Source organism: Miniopterus natalensis, chromosome 2 (assembly GCF_054644295.1).
Source record: "Miniopterus natalensis isolate mMinNat1 chromosome 2, mMinNat1.hap1, whole genome shotgun sequence".
Classification (NCBI taxonomy): Eukaryota; Metazoa; Chordata; class Mammalia; order Chiroptera; family Miniopteridae; genus Miniopterus; species Miniopterus natalensis.
This window is the reverse complement of record NC_142082.1, coordinates 31,455,838-31,478,270: the sequence shown is the minus strand read 5'-3', so window position 1 is coordinate 31,478,270 and position 22,433 is coordinate 31,455,838.

Sequence of the window (22,433 nt, the reverse complement as noted above, 5' to 3'; positions counted from 1 at the left end):
AGGCTTTTAAAGTTGTATGTTTCTCTGCCTGGAAAATTCTCCACCCAGATTTTTTTCTTAATTCATTCAGATTCCTACTCAAACATTGTTTCCTCCGGAAGGAAATCTTGTCCACTGCAGTGGACATTGTGTTGGCCTAACAGATTCCCCTTTTGGACCAAAGCACATACTCCCCAAGTATCAGGAGTATTGCTTGATGTTAGCAGTCAGCTCAGTTTTTCCAAGAAAAGGGAGTAGTTTCTCTCAAGTTTATGTTAACTCCCTGGGGATGGCCAGTGACTGGTAGATGTGGGGGAACAAAAGTTTAGATCCCTTGTTTCAGGTCATAAAATCCCTTGAATGGTCATGAGCTCCAGAACTCCATGTGGAATTCACTAAGTTCTTTGTTGCTACTGCAGTGTATTAAATCTCTCTTTCTGCCCAATCCTGCTTCATTCATTCCCTTCTTGGGGAGCTCCCCCATAATCTTCCTGCATGCAAATGCCCATTCCAGAATCTATTTCTTGGGGAACCAACCTAAGACAAACACCCCATTTAATATAGCAAACCCTTGCTCCATAGTATTTTATCCTAATTACTTGATTTATTTTTGTATAGCTCTTCTTACTGCCTGATATTAGATTAAATATTTATAAATTATTTTTGTCTGTATACACAATTGAAGTGGGAGCCTCCAAAGGGCAAAGGCTTGTCTATGTTTTCCCCCACTTTATTCTCATTATCCAGGAAATGCTCAACATGCATACAATGCTACTGAAGGTGTTGCACGAACAGAGAGAGATGTGAAGAGACTACAAATTATAAAGGCTTCATGCATTTGTTCTACTATTTAGTGATCCAATCATTTTCAAATGTTTTATTACCCACATATTGTGCTCCAAAGTAAATCTCTATATTAAAGATAATAGAAAAAAATGTTGTCTCTAAATTTTCAATGCTCAAAGTACCATCAAGAGAAAGGATGCAGAACTGACAAGTAAACACACACTATTTTTCAATGACTTAAGTGCAAGAATACATTTATCTAGAAGGTGGATTCAGTGTGCAGAGAGGAGCTTGTGGGACTCTACCTGGTAGTAAAAGAAGCTATGCTAAAGAAACGAGATTTGAACTGAACTGAACATGATGAGTAATCACTTGCCACAAGGGAGAAAGTGTTGGTAAATTGGGATTATGAACAGAGGTTTATAAATGTGCAAAGGAAGGGAGATAAGAAGAATCCTGTTTTGCCTGGATGCAAAGTAATTTGAAATGCATGCAGTTCAAGGAATAAAGAGACACACATTATGTAATGACACTAGAAAGTGTTTCAAGAGCCAAATTGGAAAGTGTTTTTGGATAATATGCTAAGATTTATTGGCGGTGATAGAAAGTCAGTAAAGAAATGTATACAGTGGAATGACTTGAAAAGTCTTATTTTGGAATGGTCATTCCAATGCAATTTTTATATTAGATGTGAGTAATAAATTAAGTAAAAACATCCTAGGTAAAATAGCTATGCCAGAAATAATTAATAATAATAATAACAATAATAATAATCGGTATTTTTTGAGCATATACAATATGGCAAGCATTATTCCAATACCTTTAAATACATCAACCGGACAATCAACCCCTTTCTCTTTCCTGTGCTCTGTCTTCCCTCCTCCCTCCTAACCCACTCTTTCTCCATTGTCTTTCTCTTTTCCTTAAGGTCTCACTTCTATCTCTTGCTATTTGTTTACTTCGCAGTCCTCTTTCTGCAAAAAACAAAGCTATCTGCCTCGAGCAGACTCATCAAAGAACTTTGTTCCCTTTGGCCCCTCAGCTTCTACACTCTGAACCTCTTTAAGTTCTTCCAAGCTCATTATTTCCTAACTCAGGCCCTGGGCACAGACTTCCATTTCTACCTTTGATGGATTTTCTTTCTCCTTTCCTTTTCCTTCACCCCTTACCAGATTAAATTTCAGTCATCATTTATATTTTAGCTTGAATATTTTTTTCTTGGTACTAAAAAAAAACACATAATTACATGGAACACAAAAAGGCATTTACTCGGCACCAGGCTCTATTCTATAAAACAGATCTTTAAAAAGTATATATTTATACACATATACTAATAAATATTTATACACATATACCTATTAGTATATGTGTACAAATATATATATATGTATGTATCTATGCAGATATAAATATATATGCATTTAATATTAATGGAACATTTAGTATCAAATGAATAGACTTTTAAATATATATTTAATATATAAACAACTAGTCCTCACCGAAGCTTACATATCAGTCATTTGTACACTCATCATTTTACAGAACAGAAAACTAAGGATTCTAAGTGTTAATAAGGCTGCCCAAGATCACACATCTACTGTGGGTTTTCAACTTTAGGAAGCTCTGAGGCAAGATGCAGATAGACCTCTGTCCTGAATCCCTTAGACTAGATTGGATCTCTCTGATAAAAGTTCCCACAGAAGGACCCTACCCATTTCCTCTGCACTTTCCACACGTATTTATTAAAATAATGATGCTAATGATGTATTCAGTGCTTGTTTCTTTCTGCTGGGCTCCAGGCTGTGGGAGGGCACAGGGACAGCATCTGTTTGGTTTCCACTGCATCCCACATGCTGGCACAGGCCCTGGCACAGACTGGGTATCAGTAAATGCTCATGCACAGACTATTAGAGAGTGGCTAATTAAACCAATTCACAGCAAGAAGAATGCCAACTGCTAAAGGTATCTGACTGCAAATGATATTGCGCTTGAGTGAATTTTATGTAGAACAGCATAGAAACTTTATCATAGGCGATAAAATAAAAAGTGATACATTCTCAAAACTATCCCTCAGAAAAGAAAGTCACCTTGTATTGAAGTCTACAAATGTCTCTCATATTACAAGGCACTTTTTTAATGATTTTATTTTGAACCACAAAGTATTGTTTGGGGAAGACATGTGGCCTAAAAGAACCTCAATCAATGCTAGCTCAAAATGCTTATAGAGGTCACCTAGAGATATTGGGAAAAAGAGACAAAGAAATCGAATACACCTTTATGAATTTTTTCTTAGGAAGGAGATTATGATTGCAGGTGTTGGATGTCATTATAAATAAGCACTTTAATATATGTGGAAAAGTAATACAATAAATACAGTATTTTACTTACCTTATAGAGCTTATGAATTTACATATAGAGAAAAAATGAAAATGACAATAGTCTTAATGTTGTGTAGGTCAGTATTTGTGGCTTGAGAGAAAAATCTCCAGTAACAGAATAAAACACAGATCCCCCAAATTACTGTATTTCCCTCCTAGATGGAAGTACAAAAGATGTGTGCTGGAGGGCAGTGGATGAGTAACTTATGGAAAGGCCATATTGATGACAAACTCACTGATATCTAAATAGGAGTACAAGATTTAAATTAAAGTCTTTAATTTAATATGATGTTATGGGAAGTCAATAGCTCTATGCTGGTCATTTATGATAAAGAGGTAAAATTTTGGTTTATACATATACATACTCAAATAAACATATAACCAATTATATAAATAAATATAATTGTATATATTCATCACATATAATCGTAATTTATAACATGATCTGTTATGTAATTATATAATATATATAATGATCAATGTATAAATTATTTAAATTTATTGTCTTTGTTTTATTTTATTTCATTTTATTATTTTATTTATCTTTATTGTTGAAAGTATTACTGATGTCCCCTTTTTTCTCCCATTGATCCCCTCCACCCGCATCCACTCCACCCTCAGGTCTTCCTCATATCAATGTCTGCGTCCATGGGTTATACTTATAAACATATAAGTTCTTTGACTAATCTCTCCCCACCCACTCCTCCACTCCCCCTTCCCTCTGAGATCCCTCAGTCTGTTCCATGCTTCTATGTCTCTGGATCTATTTTGTTCATCAGTTTATTTTATTTATTATATTCCACATATGAGTGAGATCATGTGGTACTTGTCTTTCTCTGACTGATTTATTTCACTTAGCATATTACTCTCCAGGTCCCTCCATGCAGTCCCAAAGGGTAAGAGATCCTTCTTTTTTACAGCTGCGTAGTATTCCATGGTGTAAATGTACCACAGCTCTTTTATCCACTCATCTACTGATGGGCACTTGGGCTGTTTCCAGATCTTAGCTACTGTAAATTGTGCTGCTATGAACATAGGGGTGCATATGTTCTTTCTAATTAGTGTTTCAGGTTCCTTAGGATATATTCTTAGAAGTGGGATCATTGGGTCAAATGGCAGGTCAATTTTTAATTTTTTGAGGAAACTCCATACTGTTTTCCATGGTGGCTGCACCAGTCTGCATTCCCACCAGCAGTGTACCAGGGCTCCCTTTTCTCCACACCCTCACCAGCACTTGTTGTTTATTGATTTGTTGATGGAGCCATTCTGACAGGTGTGAAGTGATACCTCACTGTGGTTTTAATTTGCATCTCTCTGATGATTAGTGACTTTGAGCATTTTTCCTGTGTCCCTTGGCCATATTTAATTATACATACAAGCACATGTGTGTGTGAAATTACATGTGCTTAATGTTTATATATTGCTGTTGACTGAAACATTTTTTTGAATTTTTTTAATTGAAGAATCAGATGGGTATTTTTATATTTGTGTTCTGCTGACATTTGCTAAAATATGCAACTTCTTATTCTCCTTCCTCCAGCACCTTTAGTGGAGTTAAATAGAAAAACTTAATCACTCAGGTAGGTGGCACCTTGGTGGAAATGAGGTTTGTGTGAAGTCCCAGTGTCCTCCTCTGTGTGTATGTCTGTGAAACTGACAAGTAAGAAGGAAACCAGCCTGAAATACTTGTTCATAAGCAACAAAAAATCAAGATGATTTTTCTATTTCTTTCTTTTTCTCTTCTTTTCTTTTCTCTCTTCATTCCATCTGAACCTTGAAATACAAAACTTGGATTATAAAAGTATTACAAATTATACTTATCAAATAAATTTATGTGTAAATGAATAAGGATCCTTTTACGAACAGTAACCATTTCACATAAATTTCATTAGTGTCAGAATAAATTTGTTCTATGGTTTATTGGATTCCATGTATCTTTCCATGTATCTTTTGTTATTTTAGTTATTCAGGGCCCATGATGATAAACTCAAAAATGGAAGAAAAAAATCTAAAACAGGAAAACAAACATAGCTTCTGACACTCGCAGGATTTTAAACCTATAAAGGTAAATATATAAATAATTTTAAACATACTTCTTTTTCAGTTAAGAAGCACATTGTCATTTTTCTATTTTCTATGAAATGAGTTACTTTCTGTGGTGCACTCAGTTATGCTTGTAACAAACAAAACACTGTATAACATCTGTTGTGTAGGTGTATTCCAGAGGTTCTATCTATAATTGCCAAAACTATGAATACATTGTATTCACATGGGAATTTTTTGTGTAGAACATTTTCTTCCTTTCATCTTAATCTTTATTATTAGCTTTGGGGGAAAAATATGTTTTGAAGTGCTTATTAAATTCATATGCATTTTATTGTGAATTAAAAACACAATTTGAGAGATCTTCTATCCAATAAATTATTTTAAATAAATACTGTACTGAAAAATATTGTATTCAGGAATATCTGTTAAATATATATACTCAGTTCTGAGAAGAGCTGTTTTCTAAATCTAAAGATTATTTCAGGGAAAAAAGATAAGAAAATGTCCACATATGGTGAGTGCCTTCCTTGCTGGGCACCATGTACATTGTATCTCCGGCAAAAATTTTATCCCTCAATGTGGTTTAAATTGAGTCTGTCTTTTTTGATACGAGAAGCAGTATGTGGCTACATGGTTCAGATTTCAACATCAGCCTTGGTTTTGTTTCCTTGGAAATGGTGAGCCTCAAGGAGAGTAGACTAATGTAATCTGTTAGAAATTCATAGAGACTTAATTCTTCCCAGGTGGGGAATCCACTGTGCTCACTAAAGAATTTAGGGAGATATGTGCCCTTTTTTTTGTTTTAATAACTATTGTAATTCCTTGTGATTACAAATCTTTCACAAAGTCTAACCAACTAGATTTTAGTTTTCACCTAATTTCTGGAAACAAGATTTACCTGCTTTTACAGGAGACCTCCACCTCCACAGAAGCAGCCTGGTAAACTGAATGAGAAATAGACCCAAAGCCCTGATGCCTACATTTGATGAGCATCTTTACTGTTTCTTAGTCATGGCCTTGGACAAGTTGCTTTATGTGTCTCTGTCTCAACTTCTGCAGATGTAAAATGAAGATAATAATAATTTCTACCTCTAGAAGATTATTTAGAGCATATAATGAGTTAACATATGACAGCTTAGAACAATTCCTGACACAAGTGCTATATGAGTTAGCTTAAAAATTATTATAGGAGCTATTTTAATGAAAAGCACATATTTGCCCCTGTTTTCAGCCACAATGCTATGTTGTAGTGAACATAGTCCGTTTTCCTTGGGTCTTCAGTGAAATGCAGACAACATGCCAGAATTTTTCTTTGTTGCTTTAGTAAATGTTTACTGAGCACACTATGCATCGGGCCCTGTGCTAGTGACAAAGACCAAACTTTAATAAGTCAATGGCTCCAATCTTCAAGAGCTAGTAACGCAGAGGGGATATCACACATATACAGGAAGATAAAAGGTGATATGTGCTCTAGGAAATTGTCTTTGCAAGGTGAAGGGCCCTGGAGAATTTTAATTAAGACCAACCTGATGTGACCACATCTAGAACTCTAAAGTCAGTATGCCTTAGTCTGTGCTAGATATGTTAATTATCAAACTTGTCAGCAAAAATAAATTCCCTTACCCTTTAAGTATCCATTTTCTTTCTGCAAAATATGGAAGATAAAGTACTAACTTTGTAAGGTTGACATGGTAATATTATTTTTTTTGCTGTAATGGTTATTATTGATAGAATATTATGAGTCAGGCAGTTGGCTGATGGTTTTAGGTGGGTCTCTGAGAACTGTAAATAAAATACTTATAATAATGCCTGACATGTTAGGAAACATTCAAAAACAACAAATAACATTTGTTTTATTTCCTTTAACATCGCATGAATCTACATCTGAGTTGAAGGGATAACCATTTCCCAGTAGTAAGTTTTTCCATGGTAGACTCTAGTTTCCTACCCATTTCCCAGGGCCTGGCTGAGTCTATTATTGGGCGAAGACAGAAGAGACATAGAGGTCTTCTGTTTGGGGAGGTTGATGGGTATGCAGCTTTGTCTGGAGTGATTGTTTAAATAAATGAGGGTAAATCATTAATTCTGAAAGATAATAGTAACATTTGAAGGTGTCTGACATAATCTGGACATCTGGTAGGGTCAGGGGCTGGTAGTGAGACTGAATGTAGCCTACATTTTCTCAGCTGAAAAACAAGTGAGGACAAGATAGCCTCTATATCCAGTGATAGTATACCAAGAGGAATATTGAGTCAGGCTGTTTCTAACCCAGGTTCATTGGTACTTGACGAAACATGGCTTTATAGATTAATTTCACTCTCATGTTTCAGAAAGCAAAGAAGAGAATGGTATGAGATGGGGCCAGAGCATATAACCCTTAGTAAGCAAGGGGAAAAGACTTATTTTTCTTTCCTAAGACTTGTTACAAGCCAGCTAAATGTTCAAAGCATGAGCATGTCATAATATATGATATGTGGTTTTCAAAGCTGCTGGATTGAAAGCACACATAAGGGATAAGAGCTGAACAGAAACCAGATAAGAATCTATGGTAAACATCCAAGCAAGATATGCCTTGAATCAAGCAATAATAATAAAAATGGAAATGATCTAATGAGATATATGTTAGTGAGATAATTAACACTTTTTGTTTTAATCCCAACATTTCTAACCTAGAAATGTATAGTGTCAAGGACTAAGCAAAAGAACAGAAGCAATGAAAAACAGGCTTGATTTTTAGATTGAGCAACAGTTGGTCCTACTTAAGGAAATGAGGCAGCCTCAGGAAGGAAATGGTTTTTAAAAGCATGGGAAATAAAGTGTTGTTTTTATCAAGTTAAAATTGCAAGGACCTCCCTGGCTGGTTTGGCTCAGTGGTTAGAGCATTGGCCTGTGGACTGAAGGGTCCCTGGTTCAATTCTGGCCAAGGGCATGTGCCTCAGTTGCAGGCTCAATCCCCAGCCCACCCGTGCAAGAGGCAACCAATCAATGTTTCTCTCTCTCTCTTCTCTCTCTCTCTCTCCCTTCCACTATCTCTGAAAAGCAATGAAAAAATATCCTTGGGTGAGGATTAAAAAAAAAAAAAAAAAAATTGAGATGACTGCTAGATATTTACCTCAGCATATAGGTAGGGGAGTAGGTGCAGGATTCTAGAGTTTGGGTTTGCAAATATTTGTTAGAGATCAATTTGAAAATATTAAGTTGGATATAGAATCTTGTTGGGAATAAATATAATTGTATTAAAGTAATGGGACTGAATGGAAATATATAACAGAAGACACTTAGAGGAGAGAATAGAACTCAGACTAGAGCCTTGAAGAATGTTGTCATTGAAAGGTGAAAATGTAGAAGAGGTATAAGCAAAAGAGAATGAAAGAGAGGTAGAAGGAATGTCAAGAGAATGCAGGGTTTGGGAGCCCATGAGAAGAAAGGAAGGTCTAGTTATTTGATGCATGTTGCTGAGATATTACTGAAGAAGAGGCAGATGAAACTGGCAATGTGGACATGTTTGGTGATCTTAATAAGATGAGTCTCAGTGAAGTGATGTGGCCAAAGACTGTTCAGTGGCAGAGGAATTTGAGACAATGATTGTAGCCTGCAATTTCAAGAGATGTTGAGGAAAAGCATACAGAATTGGATAGAGAAGTGGAAAAATATGTGAAGGGAAGCTGCTTTTTACTTTACTTCACTTTTTAAAGATTGGGAATATTGAGTCTTTGTGGAATGATGAGAATAATCTGATAGAGAAAAAGAAATTATAGGTGCAGAAGAGAAATTTCATAATTGCTAAGAAAATTCTCTTAGAAGGCAATATGGGATAGGATCTATAGACTAAGAGGAATGATTGGCCTCTGGTAGAAATAGAGATATTTCATCCCTAGTAATAAGACCAAGAGTAAAATGGGTAAGTTCAGAAAAAGATAGGTTGAAAGTTTTGGTGGTGGGGTGAAGAGCATATTTTTAACTGATGCTTAAAAAAAAAACAGTCTTTCCCACTTAAATGACTTTATAGATAAAAGCAAGATTTTCTTGCACATTACTCCATGAGACTTGTCCAGGTTGTCCCTACAAAACTGAGTTATGGACCTCCCCTTCCCAACAGGCTTATTATCCTGTCTGATCTCAATTCTCCTGCAAGCAGGTGTCTAGATGCTGGGAAACTGGTATTGGTTAGCACTCTTCTAAACAGGGAGCTTGAGATCAATATATTTGTTCCCCAGTTACAATTGCACTCTCAGACAGCAGTAGGGCGGTGATGTCCTCTCCTGGAGCCCACACTCACAGTACCTCTAGGCCTCTCTATGGGATGCCAGAACACCTGGTCCAACTTTGCCTATGAGTTCCTGAGCCAAGTGATACTAGTTGAAAGTCATGCATGCTAACTGATGTCTATGCCATTGTCCTGGTCTATGGCAGGGTGCTTAGGCTGAGTCACTCCAACAGCTGGAAACATCCCCTAGGGTAAGTTATAAGAATGGACAGAAATAAAATGGACATGTTGCTGTCTGTGTGGCAAAACTGCCCTTGAGATTATTGAAGCACACATATTCTAGAAGGTGACAGTGAGTCACTGTGAATACCTAGGGACTCATGGGTGGATGAGTCAACTACTTCCCAGGTGTTCCCAGGATCCACAGGGCACTAAAACCTGTGATAAGACAGGTTACATAAAGGCAGTTGATGGTGTGAGTACATTACTTGCCACAGGCCTGCAACAGTCTTGAGTGGGCAGATCACTCAGAAATTTTAAAGTTCAAAGAACACCTGGAGTGATAACGCTGCTAACCATTCTATCACTGGATTCCTCCTCACAAGTGTGGAAGCCCTTCTGAGCCTTAGCAAGGAGAATGAAAGCATAACAACATCCATTTGGAATCTTTGATAGGAGATGTTGGCTGCCTCCCAAGGGAGTACTTGAGTAGAAGAGGAATCTCTAGATCAAATGGACAGATCTATGCAGTTGAGTGAAATCTGGGAGTTGGAGATATACAGTTAATTTAAAACCTTGCTTGTAGATTTAACTATCTGAATTCAGCAATCAGAAGTGGAAATACTTTATTCCTGAATTCCTTGCTTGTAACTTCAAATGCACATACAACTCAGCTTTCTGAGAAGCTTCCTCATAAACTTCAGACCTGCAATGCCAAATAGAACCCGTTTACTGAAGCTGCTAGAATCAGTGGGTCACAGTGTCATGATTATAGACAAACTACAAGTTATATAAATATCAGGAAGCGAGTGCCTTTGTACTAAGTCTCTGGATCTCTACCCAAAGAGTAGACAGGAGAATAAAGGAAAGAAAGAGGAGGAAAAGAGAGAAGGGCAGGGGGCTAAATCACTGCATAATTACCATTTTTGGCAATAGAAGCTGCCAGTGCCCTCTGACCTCGACTTGAGGTGTGTCCAATTATTCACCAGCCAGAATATGACTTTCCACAAGAGGTCAAGGGAACTAGGGTCACTTGGATCAATCAACACTCTGCCTATGTGTCCCTGCATAAACCGATGCTTGCTGATATACTTAGTAAGCAAATGTATTGACTAAAATGCATCAATTATATTCTCAATGTATATGTGATTATGCTTATCAAATATATTTTTATTGTATAGCCTTACTATAAATTGCAATTTATCGATGCTTCAAATATGTAATTTTCACTAATTATATTTATAACTTATATAATCTAATATCAGTATGCTACAAAGATACACGACTAAAATCATCACAGTGTTTTGAAAGAGACATAAACCAGCAGTTGGAGATCCATCAGTTGACTTCCAATGAGCCAGTACCTAACTGTTTATACTTGGGCTAGTCATCCAGCCTGAGACTCACTTACCTGAGTGAGAATGCCAGGGCTCACCTCTCCTGGATGGGACAAACAGCTGATTGATACACCATAGTCAGCATCATCAACTGCTGGGGGCCAGCCCCAGAGGTCCAGGGATCCCCAAAGGTGTGGACGGCATGGGCGAAGAATGATGGAAGGATACGGAGACAGCATTCAGAGCATCAGGACAATCAGCTTCTCTCTTTATTGCCTTGTTACAACTGCATTTATACTATTTGATTTTATTGCTGGCTAAACAACATGACATGATGCTTTGTTGAGGTTTCTGTTTTGGCCTTTCACCAAAGGCTTCTTGGGCTGGGCCCCAGCAGTTGATGACGCTGACTACGGTGTATCTATCAGATGTATGACCCATCCTGTGGTAGTGGCCTAACAAGTCCTAAACTTTTGGCTGACAGTCTGAGTTCCTCATAAGCTGCACATGATTTTCCCGTACTCCTGGGGGCTTTTACTGAATCATTGTCTTTTCCAGTCCCATCCGACTCCCCCTGCCAGGGAAAAGTTTCCAGCTAGGGCAATGCCCTTTTCTGGTGTAGTGACTCGGGTAAGAACACAGAGCGTTAATGAATACACCTTCTTATCTTACCTTTGCTAAAGAATTTACATCTGTTTAGGTATGTTAATTTTTAGTCTTACCTATTGTTTATATTTCTATAGGCTAGTCTACATGTTAATTTTTACTTTGTTATTTATATTCTGAAGTTACTATTTTATTGCTCTACCGTATAGCTAAAAGGAGAATAACTCAGCCAGCTTTTCTTATGTAAAGGCTATGCAAGTCCTAAGTGAGGGTTCTGCAGCTTGTGTGTGATTGTTTTTAGCTGTGGTGACTGACCGCCTGTCCGGCACCTGCCTTGGTCTCTCCACTTGCATTCCCTGCAGCAGCGCATCCTCACTGTAATAACCTGTGTATGAGAAGGGTTCCGGTGTAGATTGAAATCATCTCTTTCCTAGACTGCTCTTTTCTTGTGAGGATTCCCAGAGTTTTCCATTAATATAAACATCCCCCAGTAATACATTCCTCAGTGGGAACTCACTGGTGGACTCCCTGTGGATGGCCCTGCGCCGCCGAGTCAGCAGGGGCTTGGACCCAGGCCTTTCTTCAGGCCTTTCCCCCAGTGGGGAACATCCTGCGGTAATGGGCCTAACAAGTCCTAAACTTTTGGCTGACAGTCTGAGCTCCTCATAAGCAGTGCATGATTTTCCCATACTCCTTGGGGCTTTTCCTGAATCATTGTCTTTTCCAGTCCCACCCGACTCCCCCTGCTAGGGAAAAGTTTCCAGCTAGGGCGATGCCCTTCTCTGGTGCAGTGACTCGGGCAAGGACACAGAGCGTTAGAAAGGGGAACAAGCATGGGAAGAGGGATATGCCATAGGTCAGGTCCCACGGAGCGTTGGCTGTGCAGATGTCTCTCCTCCTTGAAGGACTGTGTCAAGCAGCAAGGATGGAATGGCTTCTGACAATCAACATTCCTCAGCAACAGGGTGTGTTTGTAGTTTTTGTTCTATTTCATTTTGATTATATGTAGTCACATTTTTCTAATAGAGTACCACCAGTTTATATCATTTTTCATTAATGAGTGTTCAGAATTCCTCTCTTCGGATATACGTTTCAAAAGTCATTTTGAAAGTCAGTCAAATAATTGTTTCCATTTTTAGTCCCCATAGTAAAGGTAAATTCCCTTCTAGTCTAAAAGAAAGTGAAAACTGCTGAGAGAGAGGGAGAGAGAGAGAGAAATAGAGAGAGCTATTCAAATTGAATATACTCCTACTTCACTGGCTTTGAATAACTAAGTGAACAATGTAAATTTGTCATTTATGATCATACTTGTGTGTACACTTCAATACTAAAATACAGTCATGATAATGAATATCTGATAATAAAGAAGCAGCATATTTTTAGAGTCTATTTCATTTCAGTTATAGCGTAATACATGTCTAACATCAGAATTATTGACATACATATTTTAAAAAGATTCAGTTTTCTTTTTTACCCAATAGTACTTATAAATTATTGGTGATGCATTTAATAAAAATGTGTTAAAATCAAATAATATTTAAGCTAGTAGAAAGTGGACATAATATTTGGCACTTAGACTAAAATTTCCTTGGACTATTTAACAGAATTTAATAGTTTCAATCTTGATTTTCGCAGCATCATTAGCATGAAATAATTGTATTATGGTTCCTGCATTCTTTTTCTCATATAATGCACTATATTCATGTATGCATATACCTCATTTCTGTCTCAATATCTCTCTCTCACCTCCATACTCACACTTCATATAAGTGGTAATTATTACCAAAAAAAAGAAAGATAATTTAAATATTAAAAAAAATTCTCATACTTAGAAATAAAGAGAATACACTTAGACAAAGGTCTTTACTTTTAAAAGATGACTTTGAACCAATAGAAAAACATTCTGCAATAGAATATCATACCCTTGTAAAGAAGAAAAATAATTCATTTATACACAAAAGATCATCTAGTTTATTTTAAATAATACTGGCTTTGATACTGGAAATGAGAGCAAATCAAACCATATTACATTTTTGAAATTATTGAAATTTAAGCTAAGATATGCATTTGGAAACATAATGCGCAATTATTCTAAAAGTCATATCATATCATTGGAGAACTTTTATAGCTTAAAAGCATCATTCACCTTTGGTAAACCGATGGTTTCAGTTGTACAGTCTGTATGTACAAACAGTCGGGGCATGTGTTTCACATTCTCTCTTAAACAAGAGTTAATATGATTTCATTCAATAAATCAAAGAAATAATTCAAAGAAATATACATTTAAATGTTGGTAAAATATTTAGTTTCATTTATTATTTCAGTGAAATACAAATCAAATGTAGTGAGAAAAACATTTTAAATCTTTCATCAGCATAGATATTTTAATAATATATATTCCTCATTTATACAATAAAGAACCTATTATTAACTATTGGGGAATTGAATTATTTCAAGAATTGTTCTTTTGTATTTCATATATAATTTAAAATATTTTTTCCAAATATTTTTCTAGAATAGTATCTTGATTTGTATTAAAATTTTTATACTATGTCACTATAAATTGGGTACAGCTTGGAGCCAGTCACTGGCTAAGATTTGAGAGATTGCCTGTAGCTATGGATTAGAACAAACATAATGGGGATATATATGGATTAAACAACACATTGCTTCCAATAAGACCAGGTGCTAAGAAAATCAGCCAAACAATTGAGATATTATGCTAACAAACTTATGAATTCTCTGTTTGCCTTAGTGATTTCTTCTATTTTTGAAATCACTTCAATACTTTGTCATGTAAATTAGCTGCTTACACTATAGTCATAGGCTGCCAAATGATGGTCAGTGCTGGGAGAGAAAAAAAAATGAACAAGTCTATCATCCCAATTTATTTATTTTCTGATAACTTTGTTAAAAATTAATGTTATTAATCATATTTTTAAATGCTCAAATGTTGAAATGACTTTTCTTGCACACAGCTTGGGAAAGGGTTCAATATTTTTTGGAACATATTTTAGCAAGGTTCATAAGTAGCCTTAAATATGTCTGGAAATTTAATACAATATATCAATTTTGTAATTTTTGTCTAAGAAAATATAAAAATATATATACATATGAAAAATCAGAGCCAACAGAGTGGAAAGAATAAGTACAAATCACTATATTCTAAATAAGATCAACTTATGAATTATCAATGAAAATTGTTCTCATAGGGAGCAGGAATTATTTTCTTTTTTATGATATAATATTTACTACAATTTTGGGAAAATTATTAGTATAATAATTTATTTTCAATGAATAAAATATAAAGATTTTTCTCCAAAAGCTATTTTTAGGAGACACGTTCTGAAATTATGTACATTTAGTTATGATTTTTTGTTGTTCCCTGACCAGGGATTGAACCTGCAACCTTAGCATATCAGTGTGAGGACCCACCAAGACAGAGGCAGGCCCCTAGGCCCTGGGGCAGGACAAAAGGCATACATGAGTGACTCAGTAAACTGCAGAGGGTGGAGGCAGTTCCAGGAATTAACTTAAATCGGTGGGTTTGACGAATACCAGGTGCACTCCAGCTTCAGGCACCTGTGGTTGAGAAACATCCTGAGCCCACCCTTCCTAAAGAATTTATAACCCACGTAACTTTGTAACTGACAATGATTGCTTGCTCACTGTAGCCCTATATAAGCTTGTGGGAAATTTAGATCGGGGTTCGAGTCAGAATTCCATTGCGTTGGATACGACCGAGCCCCAGCTAGCTGGAATAATAAAAGTCCCTTTTGCTGTTACATTATCAGCTCTGGAGTGATTGTTCTTCTGCCGCATAGGGGATCTGATTCTCGGACATAACATCAGGATGACACTCTAACCAAGTGAGCTCCCTGACCAAGGCCGTTTTCCTTTTTCTATTTTATTTTATTTTTATTTTATTATATATTATTATATTATTTTGTTTTGTTTGTTTTATTTTACTTTATTTTATTATTATCTTATTTTTTCCATCACCATTTATCCCCTCTATGCCTTCTTCTACCTCCATCCCTCCCACCCCCACAGTCACCATGCTCTTGTCCATGCCCATGAGTTCTCTCTCTCGCTCTCTCTTTTTCTTTTTTGCTCAATGTCTCTTTGCATTCTGTGATTTTGCTGAATAACAAATGCAGTGGTTTCCATGTCCTTATGATAAATACCATATTTTATAAACTTTCTGAAAATGAAGAAGTTTAATAAGTATCAAACCTTCAAAATTTAATATTCTTAGTAAAATTATTTGGACATTTTAAAGCATTAATCTTGCAATAGAATGAAGGAAGCTTGGCAACTAATTTTCTTCAAGGTTACATATCTTTCATTCATCATGGTCTATAAAAAACAGAAATATCTTATTTAAGGCTTAGAAGGGTACATTCAAGATGCTGACTCATTTTGAGAATTTGACAAACTAGCTTCAAAATTTCAAATACAGAGGTTTTATTCATTTTATGTTATATTTATATGCATGTGACCATATAAAGGTTATGCATATTTATTCATATCATGGAAAGAAGAATCTTGTTTTAGGTTCCATCCTAGGTTGATTAGAGTCTCTCTCCCTCCCCCTCTCCCCCCAGATATAGAAAGTTTTCTGGGAGTTAAATGGCCTTTTGAATGCAGAAAATATGAAAGATAAATGCCTTCAAACGTGGTATTTTTAAAAAAAATAAGAAGAAAACACGGGTGATCTTAATTGGAATGATTAGAAATCAGTGAGTTTTGAGCAATCAAAGCAGGAGGAGGCACAACATTGGGGGAGACTCACAGCACAGTGAATGCACAGTGAGAGGGTAACGCTGGGAGACTTCCTGGCACTTTAATCAGCAGAACATAGGACAATTGAAATAGACAGCTAGAAGGATTTGCGAAGGAGGTACACGAAGTATGAGAAGTGACACTGTATTAATTAACATTAAAAAGTTAAGCCAACACCTCCACCCTCCAAACCTCTTGACACTTGATGTTTAATCAGTGATTCGAGAATTAGAGGGCAATGTGGTAAAATAAGTTTGAGGAATGCAAGAATAAACAAAATTAAGTGATCCCCCCTATCTCTCCTGCTCCTGACTTACTTTAGGCTCTTATCAACTTCCACCTCACCTAAGCTAGTGTCCTCCTAACTGAATTTTCACCATCAGTTTTTCTCTCTTACAGGCACGACTCCCTTCAGAGTTTTCTCCACTATTTCACCATCTTTAAACATGGACAAGTCCATTATGTTCCAGCGAATCACAGCTCAATGTTCTCTTTGCCTAAACCTCTTTGCAGATTGAAAGCTGGCTCTCCAAAGTAAATGACATAGTGTGCTAATGGGAGCCTCTAGTGAACAGCACCACACTTGAGTCATGAAGAAACTACTGTGAGATGCATGGAGATTATCTCCTCATGTGCTTAGAATATGCAGAAATAAAGTGAAGTATGTTTGTTGGAAGGAGAGCGACAGTAGTCTTTCTTCTTTGATAAAACCTGCTTGATCACTATTTGATACCTGTGAGGACATTAATAAAGCCAATGAACATGTGTGGTGCACTACACACTAGGCTGGTTACTTCCTATGTGCTATTTCAATTAATTCTGACAACAATCTATGACGTAGGTGACCCTAGTCGCCCCATTTAACAAACAAGAAAACTGAGGCATAGACGCCAATGTTGCACCCAGGATGTGAAGTAAAGAAGTCTGACTCCAGAGTCTGAATCACAGCCTCCCAATCTTTCTACACACACAGATTCAACCCTGTTTGTAGCCTGCCTTTCCTCCTTCCCTCCCTTTGTTATTGCCTCCCTCCCTCCCTCCCTTCCTTCCTTCCTTCCTTCCTTCCTTCCTTCCTTCCTTCCTTCCTTCCTTCCTTCCTTCCTTCCTTCCTTCCTTCCTTCCTTCCTTCCTTCCTTCCTTCCTTCCCACAACCTACAGCCAACCGTGATAATTCCAGATAGGGCACCCAGTGCAGGGCAGAGAAAGTACTGGACTCGCTGCACTTAAGCTGACTCCAATACATAGCACATGGGACTCTGCCTGGAAGCAGAACCAACACCTCAGCCTGTTCTAGTTTTAAAAACAAGAGTTTTACAGCCCAGTGAGTTAGAGAAAAACATCCTGGGAAAGAAAAAGCCCACACTTGGACCTTTGAGGCCACCCATGAATCTTTTTCCTGCTAACTTATTAAACTTACTTATTAGCAAACATTTAAACTAATGCTCCAGGCCCCAGCCTACACATAGACAGACTATGCCTATTTATATTTAGGTGATTCGCCAACATTTTTCTAAAATGAGCAAAGTGAGCCTGTACTTTCAATAAAAATAATTTGCAGTGTGATTGGCCAATGATAAAATTTGAACTTAGAAGCAAAAATCCCAGTTAAAAAAATTGCCTTTACTATCATGAGTTTGACAAGTCCCCTGTACCTAAAGACTCTTCTCCTCCATGGTGATATTAATGATTGTGAATTTTTAAATTGTGTCATGAAACGTGTCAACATGTGCAAGATGTGAAAGATGTGAATAATTGAGTGAACTAATAGTTTCCAAATGACCAATCCATAATTATAAAATCATGCATGGGTAAAAAATTCTTTAAAATACCAGATAGATCAATGGATTTTAATGTATCATCTTATGAAGCATTTATTACTATGGTTTTAGTTGCAACTAACCTTTAAAAAGACACCATTTGTCACATTTTGATGTAGATAGCAAAGAAAAATATTTCCAACTATTTGAAATAACTACTAAAATATTACTATCTGTTTGAAGCTGGATTTTCACCATATAATTCAATAAAAATACATATTGCTACAGATTGGATGCAAAACAAATGGGAGTATCCAGCTAGCTTCAGTTAAGTCTGAAATTAAAGAGATTTGCAAATATGAAATGCAATTACATCCTTACCAATATTTTTATAAGTTTTTAAAATAAAAATATAATATTGATAACATCTTGTGGGTTTATTGTTATTTTCAATTATTTAAATTTTTTCTGTTTTAATTTCTAATCAAGTAAATATCTTTGGGGTTGGTTCTCAATAATTTTTAATACTGTAAAGAAGTCCTGAATCCCCAAAGTGAGAGGACAACTGTTCTGAAGTTTATAAAAAAGAGAACTTGGTTGTCCCTAGAGTCATCTGTAGGAGACTTTGTGACCTGCACAAACAGCCCTGGTATGGACTGGAAGGATTTCTGAGACAGAAAGAGGAAAGATTCTCTTATGATCCCATGCTGTTCATATTAATCCTGCGGACAAATGTTTTGCCATCTGGTAACTTCCACTTTCAAAGTCCATCTATTTGGTAATTATTCCAGTTTTTTAATTTCACAATTCATGAAAGCTTTTTCTTTTTAAGCACTTTTTTCTCTTAATGAAATGCTATCCAACAATCTCTCACACACTCTCCAACAACCTGCCCATGCACCTGCTTTTTCTCTCATCACTGACAGGTGAGCTGAGATGTCCCTTAGATGCTTTCCTTTCCTGGTATGTAACATGTTGCATCCTCTTGCTAAATGGAAGTAGTTAACATCTTTAAGTGGGTCTATATTACTTCTCAACTTTGAGGGGCTTTCATTTATTCTTCTCTCCTTTTCACTTTATTATATTTATTCAATTATTTCTTAGTGGACTGAAAAAACATGAAAAATAAGTTTTGACTATTTAAAGTTGATTTTCCCAGACATGTAGAGAGAATTTAGAAACTATCTAATCCAATCGCTTTTACTTTTCAGATTCATAGACTAGAGCTGGGAGAAGCTATGTGATTAAGTCATATGGCTAATGGGTGTGAAAGCTGTGTTCCTAGCCAGGTGATTGGCATCTGATGCCACCTTCCCTTGAAGAGCGCTTTTCCTCATGTCTCTTCCATTGGATGCTCCTGTGTCAGTTATGTTCTGACTTCACTTTCGTTCAAGGCCACGTCCTTTCTCAAGTTGTGGACTGAACTAAATCGTTACAGCATGCCCTTCCAAGAAAATTATTAGTGAAGCAACTGGATTATAATGTAAGCATAATAATTTCACAACATGTTATAGTTCATGCATTTGTTGTTTGTTTGCTCTATAACCCCTTCAAGTCATAAGTGAAGAGGCCACCATATTAATTACCTAAATATCACCATTTTTTCCCCTCCAAAATCTGTTTCCTACTGAAGACAGATTTAAAATGTTAGAATCTTTATTTTTAGGATAGTATAAAAATATCCTTAGCAAAGAAAAAAAGGACTTTCACACAGAAGCAGTTATCAGAATCGCAGGAGATTCAAGAATAGAAGCCTTCTATTCAAAAGGGAAAAAGAAATTGGGAGCAGATGGTTAACTATGTCTGTGTTAAGAAAACAAAAACAAGCAACTCAGTGGCAAAAACGGGGATTGCTGATGTTGGGGGAAAACATCCCAACAACACCTCATCGAAGGTGGAGTGCAATGGAGAGCAAGGGAAAGCATGTAGGCAGATACTAGAAGCACAGTTGGGAAAGAAAGCAGGGAAGGGGCAACGGGCACCCCAAGAAAATCAGAGTAAGTGCAGAGAGCAGAATCAACTCAGGGATTGCAGAAGCTCTCTGAGGTCAGCTGAATATAGAAGCTACCTAAGCTTGAGTGGCAGAGTTAGTAAAGTCACGTGATCATCAAGCCCCATTTCCAGCGGTGAGGAGAGTTTGCTATCACTGCCTTGGTCTTTGTAGAATCGCCGCATGTGTAACAGTATCACAGAGACATGGGTTATTTCCTTTAGGAGGGTATTCTCAAGATCTAGCCATATTGTTGCAAATGGCAGCATTACACTGTTTCTTATGGCCAAGTACTATTCTGTTGTACATGTGAATCCTATAAAATTTTTATTTAACCATTTCACCCCAAAATTTAATTTAAAAATGAGAGCTTGAGTTAATTTTGTCTATCATCCTTTTCTATGCATATAAGAAATGGAAAAGCACAGCATTGCTCACTGTCTATTCACTGCCACTCCCAGAAGTTCTTTGCAAAGCACTGAATAGCAGGTTTTTAGCACATAAGTGTTAAACTTGCCCAGGCTGTGCAGAGTAGGCAGGAGTTTGGCTTAGGAAAAGACAGGGGTGGGCGTGGGCCTGGAAATTGGTACGAGGCTATGGGGGGGAGCGGGGGATCTAAGCTCTTAGTTCTAATGGGGAAAGACATATTGTGCTAGGAACAAGTTTTCATGTGGTTCTTAGTAGAGCAAATGACACTGACTCAAATGTCTTCTCTCCAGCTTCTGCCAACAAATCAGTGTCTCTAGAGTCCTTTCCTGGGAGGAATGACTCACGATTCCCAGTTAAGTAGAGTGGGTGAAGTCAGGTAGAAAGTCACAGAGAAAGTAAGTGAGCTGGGAGGGTTGTGAATCTGTGCTAAAGCCACTGGACTTTTTGGACAAGATGGTCCCACTTTCATGCCTGGGCTCTGCCGTTGCCACCTTCAAGACTCTCCATCTCCTCAGTTGTAAAATGGCAATTGTGTTATCTTTTCCATGTCTTTCATAACCAGGTAATATGAAATGGGTGGCCCAGAACAACAAAAATTTATAATCTCACTGTTCTGGAGACTATAAAATCAAGACGTCGGCAGAGCTGGTTCCTTCTGAGGGCAAATCCATTCCATGCCTCTCCCTGGGGTTCCATGTTTTGAATGATTTTCTGGCAGTCTTTGGTGTCCCTTGCATTGTAGATGCTTCACCTTCATATCTGCCTTCATCTTTACATAGGCATTCTTCCTATGTGTGTTTCTGTGTCCAAATCATCTCTTTTTGTAAATACAGCAACCATATTGGATTAGGGGCCCACTCTTCTCCATTATAACCTCATCTTAACTAATTAAATCTACAATGACCCTATTTCCAAGTAAGGTCAGTTTCTGAAGTACTGTAATTAAAACTTCAATAGGTGAAGTTTGTATGGACACAATTCAGCTCATTACAATATTATTAAAAATAACATCTCAGAATCTCATCAGGATGAAATATGGAACATGCACAAGAGGCTTGGCACAATCTCAGCAACATAGTTAAAGGTCAGTCTGTAAATGAACATTTATTTATAAAATGGAGTCACATAAACTAATTTCTTAGTTTTTCACTAAGATTTAACATATTGATGTGTTATAAAACACTTATTAGTATATGGTATATATTATTGTCCTAGAAATGGCAGCTTTAAAGTGATGTATTGAGTAGAAAAATAACCAGTCCCCTTTTACACTATTGGTGCACCAACCAGTGACATGAAGGAAAGGGGAGAAAGAATAGGTTCTAGGAGGAAAGAAATAGTTAATAAAGATCTCTGCCTGCAGCAGCCTTGTGGGATCGAGCTTGAAGAGCACAACTCAAGCAGCACAAGCAAATCCTTGTGTCCAGGACTAGGCAGAAATCAGATCTGAAAGTATGAAATGGAATTGTTAAAATATAATATATGCACTATTAGATATGTGCATATTTTGACCATAATCTAACCTACAAACTTCTTTTGGCTAACATATTTCACAGTGAAATTAATGCTAGGTTTAACAAGCATGATAGAAATTGTTCCCAATTTTCCCTCTAGTATTGTGAATATGTTTTTCATTAATGAGTCAAGGACTTGAACCCCCCATGTAAATTATGCCCTAGGCCAAAGCTAGCTCAATTCTAAGCATGCTATGCCTTGTGCACTGGTTTCAGGAGACATATTTTAATTAAAATTATAGATTTATATTTTAGATGGATGAGCTGAAAGTACCATGTGTCTCAGAGAGTCTTTCTACTTTTATCATAATTCTGTTGCCTAACTTACCCCATGTATGCTGTAATCCTTTTCCTGACATATAAACATCTGTTCCTTAAGCTCATTTATGTATTTTCTTTG